Source organism: Ovis aries, chromosome X, assembly GCF_016772045.2.
Source record: "Ovis aries strain OAR_USU_Benz2616 breed Rambouillet chromosome X, ARS-UI_Ramb_v3.0, whole genome shotgun sequence".
NCBI classification, from domain to species: Eukaryota; Metazoa; Chordata; class Mammalia; order Artiodactyla; family Bovidae; genus Ovis; species Ovis aries.
The window spans coordinates 51,678,111-51,701,032 of record NC_056080.1 but is presented as its reverse complement, the minus strand read 5'-3'; the positions used below and the strand labels follow the sequence as shown (position 1 = coordinate 51,701,032).

Sequence of the window (22,922 nt, the reverse complement as noted above, 5' to 3'; positions counted from 1 at the left end):
CAACCTAGAGGGGTGGGATTGGAAGGGAGGTTCAAGAGTGAGGGGACATATGCATATATATGGCTGATTCATGTTGATGTTTGACAGAAAACAACAAAATTCTGTAAAGCAATTATCCTTCAACTAAAAATAAATGAATTTAAAAGAAACAAACAAAAAGACAAGATAAAGGTGCTCACTTTTCAATTTCTATTCAACTTTATACTGATGTCCTAGCCAGAGAAATTAGACGAGAAAAATTTAAAAAAAGTATCCAAATCAGAAGGGAAATAGTAAAACTGTCACTTGAAGATGATATAGTACTTTATACAAAAAACCCTAAGGACACCACCAAAAAATTGTTAAAACAATAAACAAATTCAGTAAAGTTGTAGAAAACAAAACCAACACACAGAAACTAGTTGAATTTCTATACATTATCAATGAACCACCTCAGAAAGAAATAGTAAAAGGCACATTTACAGCAGTATCAAAAGGAATCCATAGTTAGGAATAAACCTAACAAGGGAGATGATAGCTCTATACATTGAAAACTCTAACAGTCTGATGAAAGTAATTGAAGGATGACATAAGTGGAAAGGTATTTCATGCTCATAGATTGGATAAATAATATTAAAATGTCCATACTGTCCAAAGCAATCTACAAACTGAATGCAATCCTTATCAAATGAAAGTGGCATTTTTTCATAGAAATAAGAAAAACAATTCTAAAATTTGTGCAGAACCAGAAATACTGTTTCTAGTCTCTCCAAATAGTAAAAGCAATATTAGTAAATAACAAATCTGGAGGAATCACACTCCCTGATTCCAAACTATATTACAAAACCATATCCTCAAGGACCATCCAATGTTAATAATAAAAACAGAATGATATTGACATAAAACAGATACATAGTTCAGTGAAACTAAACAGAGCCCAGAAATAAACCAAAGGTACACTATCAACTAATCTGACAAGAATGTCAAGAATACACAATAGAGAAAAGGTTGTTGTTGTTCAGTCACTAAGTTATGTCTAACTCTTTGCAACTCCATGAACTGCAGCACGCCAGGCTTTCCTGTCCTTCATTATCTCCCTGAGTTTGCTCAAACTCATCTCCATAGTGTCAATGAGGTCATCCAGCTCTCTCATCCTCTGTCGCCCTCTTCTCCTCTTGCCCTCAATCTTTGCCAACATCAGGGTCTTTTCCAATGAGTCAGCTCTTCTCATCAGATGGCCAAAGTATTGGACCTTCAGCTTCAGCACCAATCCTTCCAAAGTATATTCAAGGTTGATTACCTTCAGGATTGACTAGCTTGATCCACCTTCAGTCCAAGGGACTCTCAAGAGTCTTCTCCAGCACTACAGTTCAAAAGCATCAATTTTTCAGTGCTCAGCCTTCTTTATGGTCCAACTCTCACATGCATACATGACTAATGGAAAATACTAGATGAGTTTTGTCAGCAAAGTAATGTCTCTGCTTTTTAATACACAGTCTAAATTTGTCATAGCTTTCCTTCCAGGGAGCAAGTATCTTTTAATTTCATGGCTCAAGTCTGCAGTGATTTTGGAGCCCAAGAAAATTAAATCTGACACTGTTTCTAGTCTCTCCAATAAATGGTGTTGGGAAGACTATATATCTATATGCACAAGAAAGAAACTAGACACCTATCTTACACCACTCACAAAGTTAACTCAAAATGGGTTAAAGACTTAAACTTAAGACCCAAAACCATAAAACTCCTTAAAAAAATATAGGGGAAAACCTCCTTGGCATTCATCTTGGCAATGATTTCAAGAATATGACACCAAAAGTACAGGCAATAAAAGTTAAACAGGTTGAACCACATCAAACTAAAAGGCTCTGAACAGAAAAGAAACAATCAACAAAATGATAAAGCAAGCTTTGAAATGGGAGCAAGCTATCTATCTGATAAGAAGTCAATATCCAAAATATACATATAAAAAACCCATATAATTCAATAGCAAAATAATAACCCAATTTTTTGAGTGGACAAAGGACCTGAATAAACATTTTTCCAATGAAGACATAAATGGCCAACAGGTATATGAAAAGCTGTTCTACGTAGCTAATCATCAGGGTAATGAAAATCAAAACCACAGTGAGATAACACCTCACACATGTATGAATGACTATTACCAAAAACACAAGAGAGAACAAGTGTTGGAGAGGGTGTAGGGAAAAGCAAACCATTATATACTGTTCATGGAAATGTAAATTGATGCATCCATTATGGAAAATAATATGGAAGCTTCTCAACAAACTAAAAGTTGAATTACTGTATGACCCAACAATCCCACTACTGAGTATACATACAAAAGATACGAAAAAAAATGAAATCATTATTTCAATGAGACATCTACACTCATATGTTCATTGTAGCATTATTTATCAAATGTGATATATATGTGGGTGAAAGTGAAAGTGAAGTCACTCAGTCGTGTCCGACTCTTTGTGACCCCATGGACTGTAGCCTACCAGGCTCCTCCCTCCATGGGATTCTCCAGGCAAGAGTACTGGAGTGGGTTGCCATTTCCTTCTCCAGGGGATCTTCCCAACCCAGGGATCGAACCCGGGTCTCCTGCATTCCAGGCAGACGCTTTAACCTCTGAGCCACCAGGGAAGCCCATATGTGGGTATACATATGTAAATACATACATATAAATTGTATGTTATTTAGCCTTATAAAAGAAGAAAATCTTGCCCTTGTTACAACATTGGTGACTTGGAGGATATTATAAAATATCTTAAATGAAATAAGCCAGAGACAGAAAAACAAATACTGCATGACTTCACTTATATGCGGACTCTAAAACCATAGAACACACAGAATCAGACAGTAGAACACTTATTTCCAGGGATTGGGGGGTGGGGAGATGGGGAGATGCTGGACAAAGATTACAAACATTCAGTTATAAGATTAGTAATTTCTAGAGATCTAACATACAATATGGTGACAATGATGATATTTAATAATTATTGTTTTAGGCACTAAGTCACGTCTGACTCTTTTGTGACCCCATGGGCTGTAGCTCACCAGGCTCCTCTGTCTGTGGGATTTCCCAGGCAAGAACAGTGCAGTGGGTTCCCTTTTCCTTCTCCAGGGGACCTTCCCAATGCAGGGATCAAATCGGAATCTCCCACATTGACAAGCGAATTCTTTACCACAGAGCCAACTGGGAAGCCCTATATTTAATAATACTTGATTGTATACTTGATATTTGCTGAGAGAGTAGACCTAAATTGTTGTCACTACACACACAAAAAAAAAAGGTAACTAAAAGAAAACAAGTTTAAAAGATGTTGAGATGGGGGGCGATCCTAAGATAGTGGAGGAATAGAATGGGGAGACCACTTTCTCCCCCCACAAATTCATCGAAAGATCATTTGAACACTGAGCAAATTCCACAAAACAACTTCTGAATGCTGGCAAAGGATACCAGGCACCCAGAAAGGCAGCCCATTCTCTTCGAAAGGAGGTATGGCAAAATATAAAAGATAAAAAGAGAGACAAAGGAGTTAAGGATGGAGACCCATCCTGGGGAGGGAGTCATGAAGGAGGAGAAATTTCCAAACACCAGGAAATCCTCTCACCGGTGGGTCTGTGGGGAGTTTTGGAATCTTGGAGGGCAACATAACTGGGAGGAGAAAAAAAGAACCCATAGATTACACGCCTAGCCACGACTCCCAGTGAAGAGGCAGCCCAGAAGCTCGCATCCACCAGCAGCAAGGGAGGGCTGAACAGGGAGGCACGGGCTGGATGCATAGGGTGGGGAACAGGCCTGAATGCCCTGAGAACAACCTGAGGGAGCTAACGTGAGACAGCAACCCAAACTGTGGGAATAACCAGAGACGAAAAAAAGAGAGAGAGAAGAAGAAAAAAAAAAAAACTTTCCCGCAAAAAGCTCTGAGGCGCAGCCTGGCCCGCTCACAGAACAAAGGACTGAGCGAATACCAGAGGAGAGCTAGCCAGCTGTGGACAGGCCCCTCCCCTCGCCGGAGGCAGAGAGGCAGACAGCTACAGCCAGAGCCAGAAGGCAAGGGCAATCTCAGCCGCAGAGATGGCCTCCTCCACCAATCTGTGAGTAGGCTCCCAATTACTAACAAAGTCTTCCTGGGATCCTGGATGGTTGGCATCCACCAGGAGGGTCGCAGTCAGAGATCAGCTCCCCAGAGGAGACACACGGCACACCTGAGATGACGCTCTTGTGGTGCACCCAGGAAACCGAGCGGCTGGGACTGGGGAGGTGATAAGATGCACCGCCCAGCTGGGAGAGTGCGCTCGCCAAGCACCTGGTCACCTGAGCTGCTTGGACCTGGGAAGGGCACAAAATGCAGGCCCAACCAAGTCTGTGTCTTTGTGGAGTACTCGAGAACCTGAACCTGAGTGGCTTAGACCTGGGAAGTGCATGCAACCCAGAGCCTGCTTTAGACAGTTCCCCTGCAGAGCAACCTGGAGCCTGAGCAGTATAGCCAGGGAAAGCACACACGCAGTGAGCAGGGGCAAACCCAGTGTGGCCCAGACACCGCAAGCACTCCCCACACACGCCAGTGCTATTTGTTTGCAGTGTTCCTCCCCACCCCCCCCACCCCGCCCCACCACAGCACAATTGAACAAGTTAGCCTAAATAAGTGATCACCTTCGCCCCTTGTGTTAGGGTGGAAATTAGACACTGAAGAGACTTGCAAACAGAGGAAGCCAAAATAAACAAAGAAGAGGGAACTGCTCTGGAAGTGACAGGTGTAACAGATTAAAACCCTGTAGTTAGCACTGACTACACTGGAAGGGGCCTATAGACCTTGAGAAGAAGTATAAGCTGGAACAAGGAACTATCTGAAACTGAACTGACCCCACACTGCCCTCAACGGCTTCAGAGAAATTCCTAGATATATTTTACTATTAACATTTTTTTATTTTTTATTTTTAAGTTCCTTATTACTCCTTTAATTTTCATTTTTACAACCTACTATTACCTTGAAAAAAATACCTTATTTTTAAAGCAAATTTCACATATATATATATTTTATAATTTTTGTGTTTTTTTTAATTGTATTTTCGAGAGTCTAACCTGTCCTCTAGATTTTTCATCTTTGTTTTTGATTTTTGTTATCAATTTTGTACCTTTAAGAATCCAGTCTTCAGTACCCATTTTTACTTAGTGTGATTACTGGCTTGATTGCTCTTTCCCCTTTTTGACTCGTTTTTCTCCTCCAGGTCACCTCTATCTCCTTCCTCTCCCTTTTCTTCTTTACCCAACTCTGTGAATTTTGGGGGGTGCTCCAGGCTGTTGAGAACACTTAGGGAACTGATTGCTGGCTAGATTTGCCTCTCTCCTTTTGACCTCCCATCTTCTCCTCCTGGTCACCTCTATCTCCTTCCTCCCTCTTCTCTTCCCTATGTAACTCCATGAACCTCTCTGAGGGGTCCAGACTGTGGAGATCACATAGGGAATTGATTACTGGCTAGATTGCTCTCTCCCCTTTTGATTCCCCCTCTTCTCCTCCTGTTCACCTCTATCTCCTTCTTCCCTCTTCTCTTCTCCATGTAACTCTGTGAACCTCTCTGGGTGTCCCTCACGTGGAGAATCTTTTCACCATTAACCTAGATGTTTTATCATTGGTGCTGTATGGATGGAGAAGTCTCGAGGCTACTGTAAAAATAAGACTGAAAGCCAGAGGCAGGAGGCTCAAATCCAAAACTTGTGAACACCAGAAAACTTTTGACTCCAGGGAAATTAATCAACAAGAGCTCATTCAAAAAGCCTCCATACCTACACTGAAACCAAGCTCCACCCAAGAGCCAACAAGTTTCGGAGCAAGACCCACAAAGCTAATTGGAACATAACCCTGAGCATTAAAATACAGGCTACCAAAAGTCACACCAAACCCACAGACACCTCAAAATTCACTACCGGACACTTTATTGCACTCCAGAGAGAGGAAATCCAGCTCCACCCATCAGAACACTGACACAAGCTTCCCTAACCAGGCAACCTTGGTAAGCCACTCATCCAACCCCACCCACAGGGAGGAAAATCCACAATAAAGGGGAACGACAAACTGCCAGCATACAGAAAGACCACCCCAAACACAGCAATCTAAACAAGATCAAAAGGCAGAGAAATATTCATCAGGTAAAGGAACATGACAAATGCCCACCAAGCCAAACAAAAGAGGAGGAGATAGGGAGTCTACCTCAAAAAGAAATCAGAATAATGATAGTAAAAGTGACCCAAAACTTTGAAAACAAATGGAGTTACAGATAAATAGTCTGAAGTCAAGGTTTGAGAAGATGCAAGAAATGTTTAACAAGGACCTAGAAGAAATAAAAAAGAATCAGTCAATAATGAATAATGCAATAACTGAGATCAAAAACACTCTGGAGGAAACCAACTGTAGAATAACTGAGGCAGAAGATAGGATAAGTGAGGTGGAAGATAGAATGGTGGAAATAAATGAAGCAGAGTGGAAAAAAGAAAAAAAGAATTAAAAGAAATGAGGACAACCTCAGAGACCTCTGGGACAATGTCAAATGCCCCAACATTTGAATCATAGGAGTCCCAGAAGAAGAAGACAAAAAGAAAGGCCATGAGAAAATACTTGAGGAGATAATAGTTGAAAACCTCCCTAAAACGGGGAAGGAAATTGCCACCCAAGTCCAAGAAACCCAGAGAGTCCCAAAAAAGGTAAAACCAAGGTGAAACACTCCAAGACACATATTAATCAAAATAATCAAGATTAAACACAAAGAACAAATATTAAAAATAGCAAAGGAAAAACAACAAATAACACACAAGGGGATTCCCATAAGGATAATAGCTGATCTTTCAATAGAAACTCTTCAGGTCAGAAGGGAATGGCAGGACATACTTAAAGTGATGAAAGAGAAAAACCTACAACACAGATTATGCTACCCAGCAAGGATCTCATTCAAATATGAAGGAGAAATCAAAAGCATTACAGGCAAGCAAAAACTGAGAGAATTCACCACCACAAAACCAGCTCTTCAACAAATGCTAAAGGAGCTTCTCTAGACAGAAAACACAGAAAAGGTTTATAAACTCAAACCCAAAACAACAAAGTAAATGGCAACAGGATCATACTTATCAATAATTACCTTAAATGTAAATGGGTTGAATGTTCCAACCAAAAGACAAAGACTGGCTGATTGGATACAAAAACAAGACCCCTATATATGTTGTCTACAAGAGACCCACCTAAAAACAAGGGACACATACAGACTGAAAGTGAAGGGCTGGAAAAAGATATTTCATGCAAATAGAGATCAAAAGAAAGAAGGAGTAGCAATACTCATATACGATAAAATACACTTTGAAATAAAGGCCCTAAAAAGAGACAAAGAAGGAAATTACATAATGATCAAAGGATCAATCCAAAAAGAAGATATAGCAATTATAAATATATATGCACCCAACATAGGAGCACTACAATATGTAAGGCAAATGCTAATAAGTATGAAAAGGGAAATTAACAATAACATAATAGTGGAAGACTTTAATACCCCACTCACACCTATGGATAGATCAACTAAACAAAAAATTAACAAGGAAACACAAACTTTAAATGATACAATGGACCAGTTAGACCTAGTTGATATCTATAGGATATTTCACCCCAAAACAATGAATTTCACCTTTTTCTCAAGTGTACCCGGAAACTTCTCCAGGATAGATCACATCCTGGGGCTAAATCTAGCCTTAGTGAATTTTAAAAAATTGAAATCATTCCAAGCATCCTTTCTGATCACAGTGTGGTAAGATTAGATGTCAACTACAGGAAAAAACATTTAAAACACAAACATATGGAGGCTGAACAACACGCTGCTGAATAACCAACAAATCACAGAAGAAATCAAAAAAGAAATCAAAATATGCATAGAAACGAAGGAAAATGAAACCACAAAAAAACAAAACCTATGGGATTCAGTAAAAGAAGTGCTAAGGGGAAGGTTCATAGCAATACAATCTTACCTCAAGAAACAAGAGAAAAATTATATAAATAACCTAACCTTCCCCTAAAGCAACTAGAAAAAGAAGAAATGAAGAACCCCAGGGTTAGTAGAAGGAATGAAATCATAAAAAGCAAGGCAGAAGTAAATGAAAAAACAAACAAAGGAGACCATAGCAAAAATCAACAAAGTTAAAAGCTGGTTCTTTGAGAAGATAAATAAAACAGACAAATCATTAGGCAGACTAATCAGGAAAAAAAGGAACAAGAATGAAATCAACAAAATTAGAAATAAAAATGAAGAAATCACAGCACACAACACAGAAATACAAAGGATCATAAGTGACTACTTATCAGCAACTATATGCCAATAAAATGCACAACTTGGAAGAAATGGCCAAATTCTTAGAAAAGTATGACTTTCCAAAACTGAACCAGGAAGAAATAAAAAACCGTAACAGACCCATCACAAACATGGAAAACAAAAGTATAATAAAAAATCTTCCAACAAGCAAAAGTCCAGGACCAGAGAGCTTCATAGCTGAATTCTATCAAAAATTTCAAGAAGAGCTAATACCTATCCTACTCAAACTCTTCCAGAAAGTTGCAGAGGAAGGTAAACTTCCAAACTCATTCTATGAGGCCACCATCACCCTAATACCAAAATCTGACAAAGATGCCACAAAAAAAGAAAACTACAGGCCATTATCACTGATGAACATAGATGCAAAAATCCTTAACAAAATTCTAGCAAACAGAATCCAACAACACATTAAAAAGATCATGACACATCATGACCAAAAGGGCTTTATTCCAGGGATGCAAGGATTCTTCAACATTTGTAAATCAATCAATGTGATACACCACATTAACAAATTGAAAGATAAAAAACATATTATTATCTCAATAGATGCAGAGAAAGCCTTTGACAAAATTCAACATCCATTTATGATTAAAAAAAAAAAGCCCTCCAGAAAGCAGGACTAGAAGAAACATACCTCAACATAATAAAAGCTATATCTGACACCCCACAGCAAACATTATCCTCAAGGGTGAAAAATTGAAAGCATTTCCCCTAGAGTCAGGAACAAGACAAGGGTGCCCACTCTCATCACTACTATTCAACATAGTTTTGGAAGTTTTGGCCACAGCAATCAGAGCAGAAAAAGAGATAAAAGGAATCCAGATTGGAAAAGAAGAAGTAAAACTCTCACTGTTTGCAGATGACATGATCCTCTACATAGAAAACCCTAAAGGCTCCACCAGAAAATTACTGGAGCTAATCAATGAATATAGTAAAGTTGCAGGATATAAAATCAACACACAGAAATCCCTTGCATTCCTATACCCTAACAATGAGAAAACAGAAAGAGAAATTAAGGAAACAATTCCATTCACCATGGCAATGAAAAGAATTAAACACTTAGAAATATATCTGCCTAATGAAACAAAAGACCTATATATAGAAAACTATAAAATACTGATGAAAGAAATCAAAGAGGACACAAATAGATGGAGAAATATACCATATTCATGGATTGGGAGAATCAATATAGTGAAAATGAGTATACTACCCAAAGCCATCTATAGCTTCAATGCAATCCCTATCAAGCTACCAATGGTATTTTTCACAGAACTAGAACAAATAATTTCACAATTTGCATGGAAATACAAAAAACCTCGAATAGCCAAAGCAATCCTGAGAAAGAAGAATGCAACTGGAGGCATCAACCTGCCTGACTTTAGGCTATACTACAAAGCTACAGTCATCAAGACACTATGGTACTGGCACAAAGACAGAAAAATAGATCAATGGAACAAAATAGAAAGCCCAGAGATAAATCCATGCACCTATGGACATCTTATCTTTGAAAAAGGAGGCAAGAATATAGAATGGAGAAAAGACAATCGCTTTAACAAGTGGTACTGGGGAAATGCAAAAGAATGTTCAACCTACCGCACAATTGCACTCATCTCACATGCTAGTAAAGCAATGCTCAAAATTCTCCAAGCCAGGCTTCAGGAATACGTGAACCGAGAACTTCCTGATGTTCAAGCTGGTTTTAGAAAAGGCAGAGGAACCAGAGATCAAATTGCCAACATCCGCTGGATCATGGAAAAAGCAAGAGAGTTCCAGAAAAACATCTATTTCTGCTTTATTGACTATGCCAAAGCCTTTGACTGTGTGGATCACAATAAACTGTGGAAAATTCTGAAAGAGATGGGAATACAGACCACCTGACCTGCCTCTTGAGAAATCTGTATGCAGGTCAGGAAGCAACAGTTAGAACTGGCCATGGAACAACAGACTGGTTCCAAATAGGAAAAGGAGTATGTCAAGGCTGTATATTGTCACCCTGCTTATTGAACTTATATGCAGAGTACATCATGAGAAACGCTGGACTGGAAGAAACACAAGCTGGAATCCAGATTGCTGGGAGAAATATCAATAACCTCAGATATGCAGATGACCACCACCCTTATGGCATAAAGTGAAGAGGAGTTAAAAAGCCTCTTGATGAAAGTGAAAGAGGAGAGTGAAAAAGTTGGCTTAAAGCTCAACATTCAGAAAACGAAGATCATGGCATTCGGTCCCATCACTTCAAGGGAAATAGGTGGGGAAACAGTGGAAACAGTGTTAGACTTTATTTTCTTGGGCTCCCAAATCACTGCAGATGGTGACTGCAGCTATGAAATTAAAAGACGCTTACTCCTTGGAAGAAAAGTTATGAGCAACCTAGATAGTATATTCAAAAGCAGAGACATTACTTTGCCAACTAAGGTCCGTCTAGTCAAGGCTATGGTTTTTTCCAGTGGTCATGTATGCATGTGAGAGTTGGACTGTGAAAAAGGCTGAGTGCTGAAGAATTCATGCTTTTGAACTGTGGTGTTGGAGAAGACTCTTGAGAGTCCCTTGGACTGCAAGGAGATCCAACCAGTCCATTCTGAAGGAGATCAGCCCTGGGATTTCTTTGGAAGGAATGATGCTAAAGCTGAAACTCCAGTACTTTGGCCACCTCATGCGAAGAGTTGACTCATTGGGAAAGACTCTGATGCTGGAGGGATTGGGGGCAGGAGGAGAAGGGGACAACCAAGGATGAGATGGCTGGATGGCATCACCGACTCGATGGACGTGAGTCTGAATGAACTCTGGGAGATGGTGATGAACAGAGAGGCCTGGCGTGCTGCAATTCATGGGGTCACAAAGAGTCAGACACGACTGAGCAACTGAACTGACTGACTGACTGGGAAAACTGGTCAACCACTTGTAAAAGAATGAAACTAGAACACTTTCTAACACCATGCTGCTGCTGCTGCTAAGTCACTTCAGTCGTGTCTGACTCTATGCGACCCCATAGACGGCAGCCCACCAGGCTCCCCCATCCTAGGGATTCTCCAGGCAAGAACACTGGAGTGGGTTACCCACTCCACTGTAGCCCACCAGGCTCCTCCATCCATGGAATTTTCCAGGCAAAGGTACTGGAGTGGGGTGCCATTGCCCTCTCTGACACGATACACAAAAATAAACTCAAAAGATTATTAAAGATTAAAGATCTAAATGTAAGATCAGAAACTATAAAACTCCTAGAGGAAAACATAGGCAAAACACTCTCTGGCATGAATCACAGCAGGATCCTCTTTGATCCACCTCCCAGAGTAATGGAAATAAAAGCAAAAATAAACAAATGGGACCTATTTAAACTTAAAAGCTCTAGCACAACGAAGGAAACTCTAAGCAAGGTGAAAAGACAGCCTTCAGAATGGGGAGAAAATAATAGCAAATGAAGAAACTGACAAAGAAGTAATCTCAAAAATATACAAGCAACACCTGCAGCTCAATTCCAGAAAAATAAACGAGCCAATCAAAGAACTAAACAGACATTTCTCCAAAGAAGACATACAGATGGCTAACAAACACATGAAAAGATGCTCAACATCACTCATTTTCAGAGAAATGCAAACAAATATCACATTGAGGTACCATCTCATGGAGGTCAGAATGGCTGCTATCAAAAAGTTTACAAACAATAAATGCTAGAGAGGGTGTGGAGAAAAGGGAGAACCCTCTTACACTGTTGGTGGGAATGCAAACTAGTACAGCCATTATGGATAACAGTGTGGTGATTCCTTAAAAAACTGGAAATAGAACTGCCATATGGCCCAGCAATCCCACTGCTGGACATACACACCGAGAAAACCAGAATTGAAAGAGAGACATGTACCCCCATGTTCATCACAGCACTGTTTACAATAGCCAGGACATGGAAGCAACCTAGATGTCTATTGGCAGATGAATGGATAAGAAAGCTGTGATACATATACACAGTGGATTATTACTCAGCTATTAAAAACAATGCATTTGAATCAGTTCTAATGAGGTGGATGAAACTGGAGCCTATTATACAGAGTGAAGTAAGTCAGAAAGAAAAACATCAATACAGTATATTAGCGCATACAGATGGAATTTAGAAAGATGATAATGATGACCCTATATGCAAGATAGCAAAAGAGACAGAGATGTAAAGAACAAACTGTTGGACTCTGTGGGAGAAGGCAAGGGTGGGATGATTTGACAGAAAAGCATTGAAACATTTATATTATATGTGAAGTAGATCACCAGTCCAGGTTGTGTCCTGCATATCTGAGGTTATTGATATTTCTCCCGGCAATCTGGATTCCAGCTTGTGTTTCTTCCAGTCCAGCGTTTCTCATGATGTACTCTGCATATAAGTTCAATAAGCAGGGTGACAATATACAGCCTTGACATACTCCTTTTCCTATTTGGAACCAGTCTGTTGTTCCATGGCCAGTTCTAACTGTTGCTTCCTGACCTGCATACTGATTTCTCAAGAGGCAGGTCAGGTGGTCTGTATTCCCATCTCTTTCAGAATTTTCCACAGTTTATTGTGATCCACACAGTCAAAGGCTTTGGCATAGTCAATAAAGCAGAAATAGATGTTTTTCTGGAACTCTCTTGCTTTTTCCATGATCCAGCAGATGTTGGCAATTTGATCTCTGGTTCCTCTGCCTTTTCTAAAACCAGCTTGAACATCAGGAAGTTCGGAGTTCACATATTGCTGAAGCCTGGCTTGGAGAATTTTGAGCATTACTTTACTAGCATGTGAGATGAGTACAACTGTGTGGTACTTTGAGCATTCTTTGGCATTGCCTTTCTTTGGAATTGGAGTGAAAACTGACCTTTTCCAGTCCTGTGGCCACTGCTGAGTTTTCCAAATTTGCTGGCATATTGAGTGCAGCACTTTCACAGCATCATCTTTCAGGATCTGAAACAGCTCACCTGGAATTCCATCACCTCCACTAGCTTTGTTCGTAGTGATGCTTTCTAAGGCCCACTTGACTTCACATTCCAGGATGTCTGGCTCTAGATGAGTGATCACATCATCATGATTATCTGGGTCGTGAAGATCTTTTTTGTACAGTTCTTCTGTGTATTCTTGCCACCTCTTCTTAATATCTTCTGCTTCTGTTAGGTCCATACCATTTCTGTCCTTTATTGAGCCCATCTTTGCAGGAAATGTTCCCTTGGTATCTCTAATTTTCTTGAAGAGATCTCTAGTCTTTCCCATTCTGTTGTTTTCCTCTATTTCTTTGCATTGATTGCTGAAGAAGGCTTTCATATCTCTTCTTGCTATTCTTTGGAACTCTGCATTCAGATGCTTACATCTTTCCTTTCCTCCTTTGCTTTTCGCTTCTCTTCTTTTCACAGCTATTTGTAAGGCCTCCCCAGACAGCCATTTTGCTTTCTTGCATTTCTTTTCCATGGGGATGGTCTTGATCCCTGTCTCCTGTACAATGTCACGAACCTCATTCTATAGTTCATCAGGCACTCTATCTATCAGATCTAGGCCCTGAAATCTATTTCTCACTTCCACGGTATAATCATAAGGGATTTGATTTAGGTCATACCTGAATGGTCTAGCAGTTTTCCCTATTTTCTTTAATTTGAGTCTGAATTTGGTAATAAGGAATTCATGATCTGAGCCACAGTCAGCTCCTGGTCTTGTTTTTGTTGACTGTATAGAGCTTCTCCATCTTTGGCTGCAAAGAATATAATCAGTCTGATTTCGGTGTTGACCATCTGGTGATGTCCATGTGTAGAGTCTCCTCTTGTGTTGTTGGAAGAAGGTTTGCTATGACCAGTGCATTTTCTTGGCAAAACTCTATTAGTCTTTGCCCTGCTTCATTCCGCATTCCAAGGCCAAATTTTGCCCAGCCTTTGATTTTAGCACCTTAAAACCCATCAGACTTCTGTCTTCCAGAACTGTAAGATAATAATTTGTGTAATTATTTGATAGTAATTTATTATAGTAGCAATAGAAAACTAATACATTATAGTTTGATATAAATATATAAAATGCCTATAAATATTTTTATAGAGTAAATTTATATACAATATATAAAGATGTACACTGAGAAGTATCACCCACACCCTGACACCATCCACTCATTTCAACTTAAGCCCTATAAATAACTTTTTTTACTAATTTCTTGTTCATTCCTCCAGTGTTCCTTTAAGTAAATATGAGTATTTATCCCAATTACCTCCTTCATTACACAAATGCAACATACTATACATACTGTACCAAACTTAACTTTTTTTCAATGAATGACATAAACATAGATAAGTAAATTAACTGTAGTAATAATCCAGTGTACGTTAGTCACGCGATCATTTCTTTTTTTTAGTATAAATTTATTTATTTTAATTGAAGGCTAATTACCTTACAATATTTAGTGGTTTTGCCATTTCTGACTCTTTGCAACCCCATGGACTGTAGCCCACCAGGCTCCTCTGTCCATGGAATTTTCCAGGCAAGAATACTGGAGTGGTTTGCCATTTTCTCCTCCAGGAGATCTTCCCGACCCAGGGATTGAACCCACATCTCTTGCATCTCCTGCACTGGCAGGTAGATTTTTTACCACTAGTGCCACCTGGGAAGCCTATACAGAAGAATAATGTATATCAAACTATTCATAATAGTTATTTGGGTATTTTATAAAACTACCATAATAGTTATTTGGCGGTTTGTGATTATGAGGGACTTTCTATATTAAATTCTTATATAGTATTCAAATTTTTATAATATGAATATCACTGTAATCAGGAGAAAATTAAAGATGTATATTTTAAAATATTCTAACCCCCATATATTTTACTAGTCATGGTTCATGAATAGAAACATTAGGGTTGACTCTGGTTAACTGTAGCAGAAATTAAATCACTAGATGTGGCAGAGTCATTTACTGTTTGCTGAATATCCATGAGCTCACCCATATTTCCAGTTCTTTTAGAGTTATATGGGGCCATGTACTTAGTTCTGGCCAATGGGCTGTACATTGAAGAAGTGGTGCTCAACTTCCTGCTCTCTCTTCTTCTGCTATGGCAACCAGGGGCTAGAGGACACAGCCACAAGATGTCAGCCTGTACCCCTGAGTTAACTCTTGGAAAGGAGCTGTCTTAAAAAGCCACTGGACTTGAAACAGATTTTGCACGTGCAAAAAATAAACTTGTGTGTATTAAGTCATTGAGATTTGGGGGTTATTTATTATCAAAGCATAAGCCACCCTACCACAATGAGTACTAGAAATGAGCATTAGGTAATCAATCCACAGCTTCCATGAGAGGCCTGGAGAACCAGGCAAGATCAGGAACCAAGAGTGGCATAACATGACACAGTAAAGATTTTGCTGCAGGAATGGTCTGGTAGAATGATGTTACTGCTCCCATTGTCAGCTAACACTTGCCATTATGGATTAATCCTGTTGTCCCTTGACTATTACTGACTTATGTTTCACCTCCTTGACTTAATTGAAGCTTTCTTCACCCCTGAAAAGTGGAAATCTGCTCAATCTGCTCTTCTCTAGCCAATAATATCCTCAATCATATGCCTTGTCATCCTTCTATCACAGCCCAAACCCTGAATGAATATAATTATCCACTGGCCCACTCAGATAGAGCCACTAAAATGTCATGGACCCCACCCTCTCTATGCTGTGTGGCAATTCTGTTTCCCTGCCAGATGGACAGCTTTGACAAATCCCCATTTTCTCAGCCCTTCTGCATTTTCTCCCTCCCTTTCCCCATCACTTCACCTCCTACTGCACTGTAAATAGAAACCCCCAAACGGCAATGTTCTCAACTCTTTGCCACAAGCTACCTGCAAACTCGTGAGCACCCCCACCTGACCAGTTCTTGCTCTTTCTCTACTGTCACAGTAGAAGAGGTGCCCTTTCTCTTGTCTTTCCACTGGAATTCTGTGCCCCATTCCCTTCTTCCTCCTCAGGAAACTTGATCCCTCATATGTCTTCAGTCTTTCCCTTTCTTTGACTTGGGCTTTAAACATAATCAAGTCTTTTGAATTTGAAAAAAACAAAAACAAAAATCTGCTTCTCACCATGTTGCCCAGCAATTCTACTCTTAGGTATCTACCCAAGAGAAATGAAAACGTATCCACACAAAGACTTGTACTTAGATGCTCACAGCAATATTATTCAGAATACCGAAAGTTGGAAACAACTCAAATGTCATTCAACTGGAGAATGCATTTAAATAAAATATGAGATATAAATTTAATGAAATGCAATTCAATAATAAAAAGCAACAAAGTACTGATACATGATACACCAAGAACAAATCTCAAAAATATTATGTTCAGAGAAAGAAGCGAAATGCAAAAGAACACATATTGTATGGTGCCATTTACACAAAACTACTCCCCCAAAAGGCAAATCTAGATGAAGAGAAAATCGTGTTTTTCTGTAACTTGAGTGTAAATGGACACAAGGGATCTTTTGGGGGTGATGGAAGTATTTTAAAAGTGGACTATAGTGACGTTTGTGCAACTCCATTAGCAAGCTAAAATTCATGAAATTGTAAATTCAAGGCAGATGACTTTTATGCTGTGCAATTATACCTCAATAAAGATGCTTAAAAAAAAAAAAAACATTCACTCAACCACTCATCACCATTCTTTAGCTTCTGCCCTATATCTCTACTCTCTATCATGGGCAAACAGCTTGGAAGGTGGTTTGCACTCCTGTCCATATTTCCTGTTTATTATTTTCATTTTTATCTTTTTTTCTCTGATCACCTCTTAACCCATTACATTTTGTCTTCCAGTCCTTCCTTCTTAGCCCATTGTAATTTGTCATCCACCTCTATCACTCCATGTTCTCTGCAAGACTATCAGTGATCTTATTGCTAAATCTAGCGGTTGGTTTTCAGGCTTTGTTTTGTGTAGTATTTGGAATGTTGACCACTCCTTCTATTTGGAAGATGACTTGCACTTGGTTTCTGTGAAACCACGCTCTCCTGGTTCTGCTCTTTAATCCTAGGCCACTACTTCTCAATTCCTTTTGTGGGCCCCTTTTCCTGTGCCTTTTTAAAGAAATGTTGGTGTCTGATAAGTTTATGTCTAAGGCTGAGAATAGATCTTAAAAGTCCTAATCGCAAGAGAAAAAAATGTTTAACAGTGTGTGATGATGAATTTTAACTAGACTATTGTGGTGATAATTTCACAATATATAAAAATATTGAACCATTATGTTGTATACCTGAAGCCAACATAATGCTATATGGCAATTATATCTAAATTTAAAAAAGGAAAAAAATCTATTAGCATTTAACTTTATAATTCTTTGTTGAGCAACTTTAAATGTGATTTATTAACATTGCAATGTGTTAAATTATATATGAAATTATCAATTAATGTAACTGTGATGGTAATAGTATAATCAAATTTCTAAAAATATTTTTAAAAAGCTTATTTTTCACTAAAAATAAGCAATTGAAAATTTCATTTAATTTCTTAAAAATTATGCTTAGGAGACTTGACTTTTGTTTTGTTTGATGTGAGAAATAACTTAACTAACTGCTTGATATTCATTCAGGTATTTTCAACATTTTTTCTTTTCATTACTTGACATAATTAATGATGAAATAAATAACTTTTAATTAAATAAAGTCCATTTTTATTAAACTCTCAAAACCCAAACTACATACAAAGGCACTGAGGATTAAACATAAAGGCAATCGATGACAGTCAATAGGCACAAGCATGTCACTTCTCATGATGTGTCTGCGAGAATAAGCAGTGGTTTGAAAGTCTTCAAATCACAGTCATTTATTCTCTGTGGTTTATAGCACTGATCTTGCATACACTTTGTATACCTTCTATGACTTCAGCATTATTATTACTCATGACCCAAGAAAACTCAGTAAGAAAAATTAAAAGCTAAAGAATAAGATTTTGTCAGGTAGAGGACTTGCCTGGTGGTGGGTTGGATAAGAATCCACCTGCCAGTGCAGGGACATGGGTTTGATCCCTGGTTCAGGAAGATTCCACATGCCATGGAATAACTAAGCCTGTTTACCACAACTACTGACCCCACACTCTAGAGCCTGCATGCTGCAACTACTGAGCCTAAGTCTTGCAAGCCTGTGCACCTATAGCCTGTGCTCTGCAACAAGAGAAGCCACCACAATGATGACCACACACCACAAGGAAGAGTAGCCCCCTGTTTGCCACAACTAGGGGACACCTACACATAGCAATGAAGACCCAGCAGAATAAAAAATGAAATTAATTAATTAATTTTTAAAAGATCTTGTCAGAGTTGAGCCCCCAAGGACCACAAACTATCATAATAACTGGTTTTTTGCCCCTCGATTACTAATTTTCACACCCTTAGGGGATGATTACCTACCACTGCATCAACTCTCCACTCACACATTGAGAATGCAAGCCCTACAGAAATATTTCACTTGTAATGAATAAAACAAGGTAGAATGGATGCTGGGTAGCCAGGAAAGAGACAAAGACAGAGGCAGGGTGCAGGAACAAGAATTATCTACTAAGCAGATCCACACTAAAATAGATAAACAAGGACCTATTGTATAGCACAAAAAATTATACTCAATATCTTTTAATAACCTGTAATGGAAAATAATCTAAATATACTAGGCTTCCCTGGTGGTTCAGTGATAAAGAATATAACAGGCTTCTCTGGTGGCTCAGCAATAAAGAGTCCACCTGCCAATGCAGGAGACACGGTTCAATCCTGGGTTGGGAAGATACCTTGGAGAAAGAAATGGCAACCTACTCCAGTATTCTTGCCTGTGAAATCCCATAGACAGGGAACCTGGTGGGCTACCAGTCCTCGGGGTCACAAAAGAGTTGGATACAACTTAGTGACTAAACAACATATACATACACACACACACACACACACACACACACATATATACACACACATATACATATACATATACATATACATATACATACATACATTCCCTTCATGGATCAAAGCCTTATTGTTGAAAAGGGACTTGCAAAACTCAATGAAGCCATGCCATGCAGGACTACCCAAGACAGGCGGGGTCATAGTGAAAAGTTCTAACAAAAGGTGGTCCACTGCAGGAGGGAATGGCAAACCGTCCAGCGTTCTCACCATGAGAACCCCATGAACACTATGAAAAGGCAAAAAGATACGACAAAGTATACGATGACTATACTTTGACTGTGTGGTTAAAACAAACACTATCTCCAACTCCAAGAGCTTTGGGATGATATCCTTTCATTTTCCATCTACCTTGCAACCCCTTCTAGAAATGCCACAAGCTCTGAACTAGACTGTGCATTGAATAACCATTCACATACTGTATTCTACAAAGGGGGTGAAGATGAATAAAGAGGTGGGAGATAAACTACACAGACACAGAACATGGAAGGAAATGAGGAAAACTGTTATAGTCCTTGTTGCTGAAACTAGTCCAGAGACCACAGCTGGGGTTTCTGACTTCCCTTCCTCTGTTTTGAATCCATGTGGGCCCCTAACTTTTAATGAGAACCTTAGTTGTTTATGGTTATTTGTTTGGTAGTGTGGTGGTCCTGCATGTGTATCACTACTGTATTCTTTGGATAATCTTTATCACTAGAGATGATGGGGATGAAAGTACCAAGGGGATTTCCTGGGACTTATATACTCATGTATAGAAAATATATTAAGCCCTTCTCCAGTGGGTCCACCAATCTTGAGCTGCAAGTTGTGTTTTATGCTCCCAAGACCCTAGAGTTGATTCCACAATGACTGTATGAAATCTGAACTCTTGGAAGTCCTTTGCATTGGCTTGCTGTAAACTGCACTGACTTTTCCCCTGAATACGGCAGTGCTAGAGTCACACAGCAAAACTCCTGGGTTCTAGACATGCTCTTCCTTACCCCATTGTGTAGCTAATAGACTCCCTATTTCCCCTTGGTAGTTGGGATCACTCATCCCAGTCACACAATAAACACTTCCCCTCTTCTTTTACCCATTGGTTCAATCATTGGTGGTGTTTTTCAGTCACTAAATCATGTCCAACTGTTAGCAATCCCATGGGCTGTAGCAGGCCAGGCTCCGTAGTCCTTCACTATCTCCCAGAGTTTGCTCAAATTCAAGTCTATTGAGTTGGTGATGCTATCTAACCATTTCATCCTTTGCCACCCCCTTCTCCTTTTGCCTTCAGTCTTTCCCAGCATCAAGATCTTTTCCAATGAGTGTGCTCTTCACATTAGGTGGCCAAAGTATTGGAGCTTCAGCTTCAGCATCAGTCCTTCCAATGAAAATTCAAGGTTGATTTTCTTTAAGATTGACTGGTTTGAACTCCTTACAGTGCAAGGAACTCCAAATAACTAGATGGAAGTCTCACTTTCTGTGAGTCAAATTTTTGCAAGTTTAACTAAGTGAAGTGATGAGAAGTGTCATTCCCACTTCCACCCTTTAGTTTCTAGACCTATGTATTCTGTTTATGGGAGAAAGAGTGTCATATATTGGTTGCTGATTCACAGAATACATTAAATTCTGAATACACTAATAACACATCAGAGTGTTATTTCCTGTCACCAGATCGAAATTTTTCATAGGCCATCCCACCCTTCTGCAAAGGCAGTTGCTTATGGGTGATGATGTAGGTGATAAGCACAGGTAAGCCCATTGTCGTTAGACCATTTGTCTTACCTCTTTCATTGTGAAATGTGTTTCTTGACCAGAAGAAATATTGTATGGGATATTTCAAAGATGTACAAAGTATATAAAGTAATCAGAAAATCCAAGGATGATGGTTCTGGTAAAAGCACCAGGGGAGGCAAATCCATTCCAGAATATGTGATTATTTCCATAAAGACAAATTGATGCCCAGTCCCTGATAGAAAAGGTCCAATGTAATCCCTCTGTCATCCAAGGACTTGTTGGTCTCCTAGGAAACAGTGACACATTGGGGTTTCTACTGTTGAGAAATTGGGCACTCAACAGTGTTGGTAGCCAAGTCAATCTATGTGAAGGTAAATCCACGTCAAAACCCTGAATAACATCCATCCCTTCTACTATAGCAGTTTCATTCATTGGCTCATCTAACAAGCACTGGAATGTCTAGAGAAAGAGGTTGACGTATTCCCACAGGCTGGGTCATCATGCTCCCAGTAGTAAGCATTCACGTGCAACACAAATATTCTCACACTCAGCCCATTCCAAAAGATCCATTCACTTATTCCTCATATAGATGTAGGCAAAGAAACTAGACTGTGCCTTACAAGCACTCTCCACGTATTTTGCTGCCTCCTTGTTATTGCTACCAGTTCTCTAATCTTGTTCCTTCCCAGTATTTGACCATCTGACAAGACTGTTAATTGGTATTGATCAAAGCTGCAGGTAGGACACTTTCTGAATTAAGAGATCAACCGGATGCACAGCTCCTAGTTATGTCTCCTCCCTTCCTTACCTCCCATCAGGGTCACATCTCAGTAGGACTGTTAACTTTCCATTAGTTCCTACTTAACAGACAGTGTCATCTGCTAACCATGCTCCTGGGTTTGTTTGTTTGTTTCCTTCAGTAAACTGGTTATTGGGACTCACCACATGGACCTAGAGGTGAGTGATGTGGCAGGAGTAGGGACTACATAAGTGTGTGCCCTAACTAGTTTTGCTTTCAGGACCTGCTCCAGAGACACAGGACCTACTCTCAAGACACAGCCCATCTGGTGACGGAAACAGTGACAGCACCAAAAGGAACTACTTAGGTTTGCGTGAGTGCAGATGAGCAACTGATTCACTCTTCTTCTGCAGATAGGCATGTTTTTAATCACAGATGATGTGTGAGGTACATCTGCACAAATGTACAGTCACAAGCACACATTTTTATATACAAGTATAGGCATTGTAATGCTTAAAATTCTCCAAGCCAGGCTTCAACAGTGCTTGAACCATGAATTTCCAGATGTTCAAACTGTATTTAGAAAAGGCAGAGAAACCAGAGATCAAATTGCCAACATCCATTAGACCATTAAAAAAAGCAAGAAAGTTCCAGAAAAATATCTACTTCTGCTTTATTGACTATGCCAAAGCCTTTGACTATGTGGATCACAACAAACTGTGGAAGATTCTGAAAGAGATGGGAATACCATACCACCTCACCTGTCTCCTGAGAAATCTGTGTGCAGATCAAGAAGCAACAGTTAGAACTGGATATAGAACAACAGACTGGTTCCAAATTGGGAAAAGAGTACGTCGAGGCTATATATTGTCACCCTGCTTATTTAGCTTATATGCAGAATACTTCAAGCTCAGTTGGTAAAGAATCCTCCTGCAATTCAGGAGACCCCAGTTCGATTCCTGGGTCAGGAAGATCCGCTGAAGAAGGAATAGGCTACCCACTCCAGTATTCCTGGGGTTCCCTTGTGGCTCAGCTCGTAAAGAATCTGCCTGCAATGTGGGGGACCTGGGTTCGATCTCTGGGTTTGGAAGATACCCTGGAGAAGGGAAAGGCTACCCACTCCAGCATTCTGGCCTGGAGAATTCCCTGGACTGTATAGTCCATAGGTTGGCAAAGAGTTGGACACAACTGAGCGACTTTCACTGCATGATGCAAAATGCCGGGCTGGATGAAGCACA

The 22,922-nt window shown here is 39.6% G+C and overlaps 1 non-coding gene across 1 annotated transcript; it reads right to left on the bottom strand.

Annotated features, from left to right (window-relative positions):
• Window positions 1-2,553: 2,553 nt before the first annotated feature.
• Window positions 2,554-2,625, bottom strand: TRNAS-GGA (transfer RNA serine (anticodon GGA)). Its single transcript has one exon. It is a non-coding gene; the product is annotated as a tRNA-Ser (tRNA).
• Window positions 2,626-22,922: the final 20,297 nt, after the last annotated feature.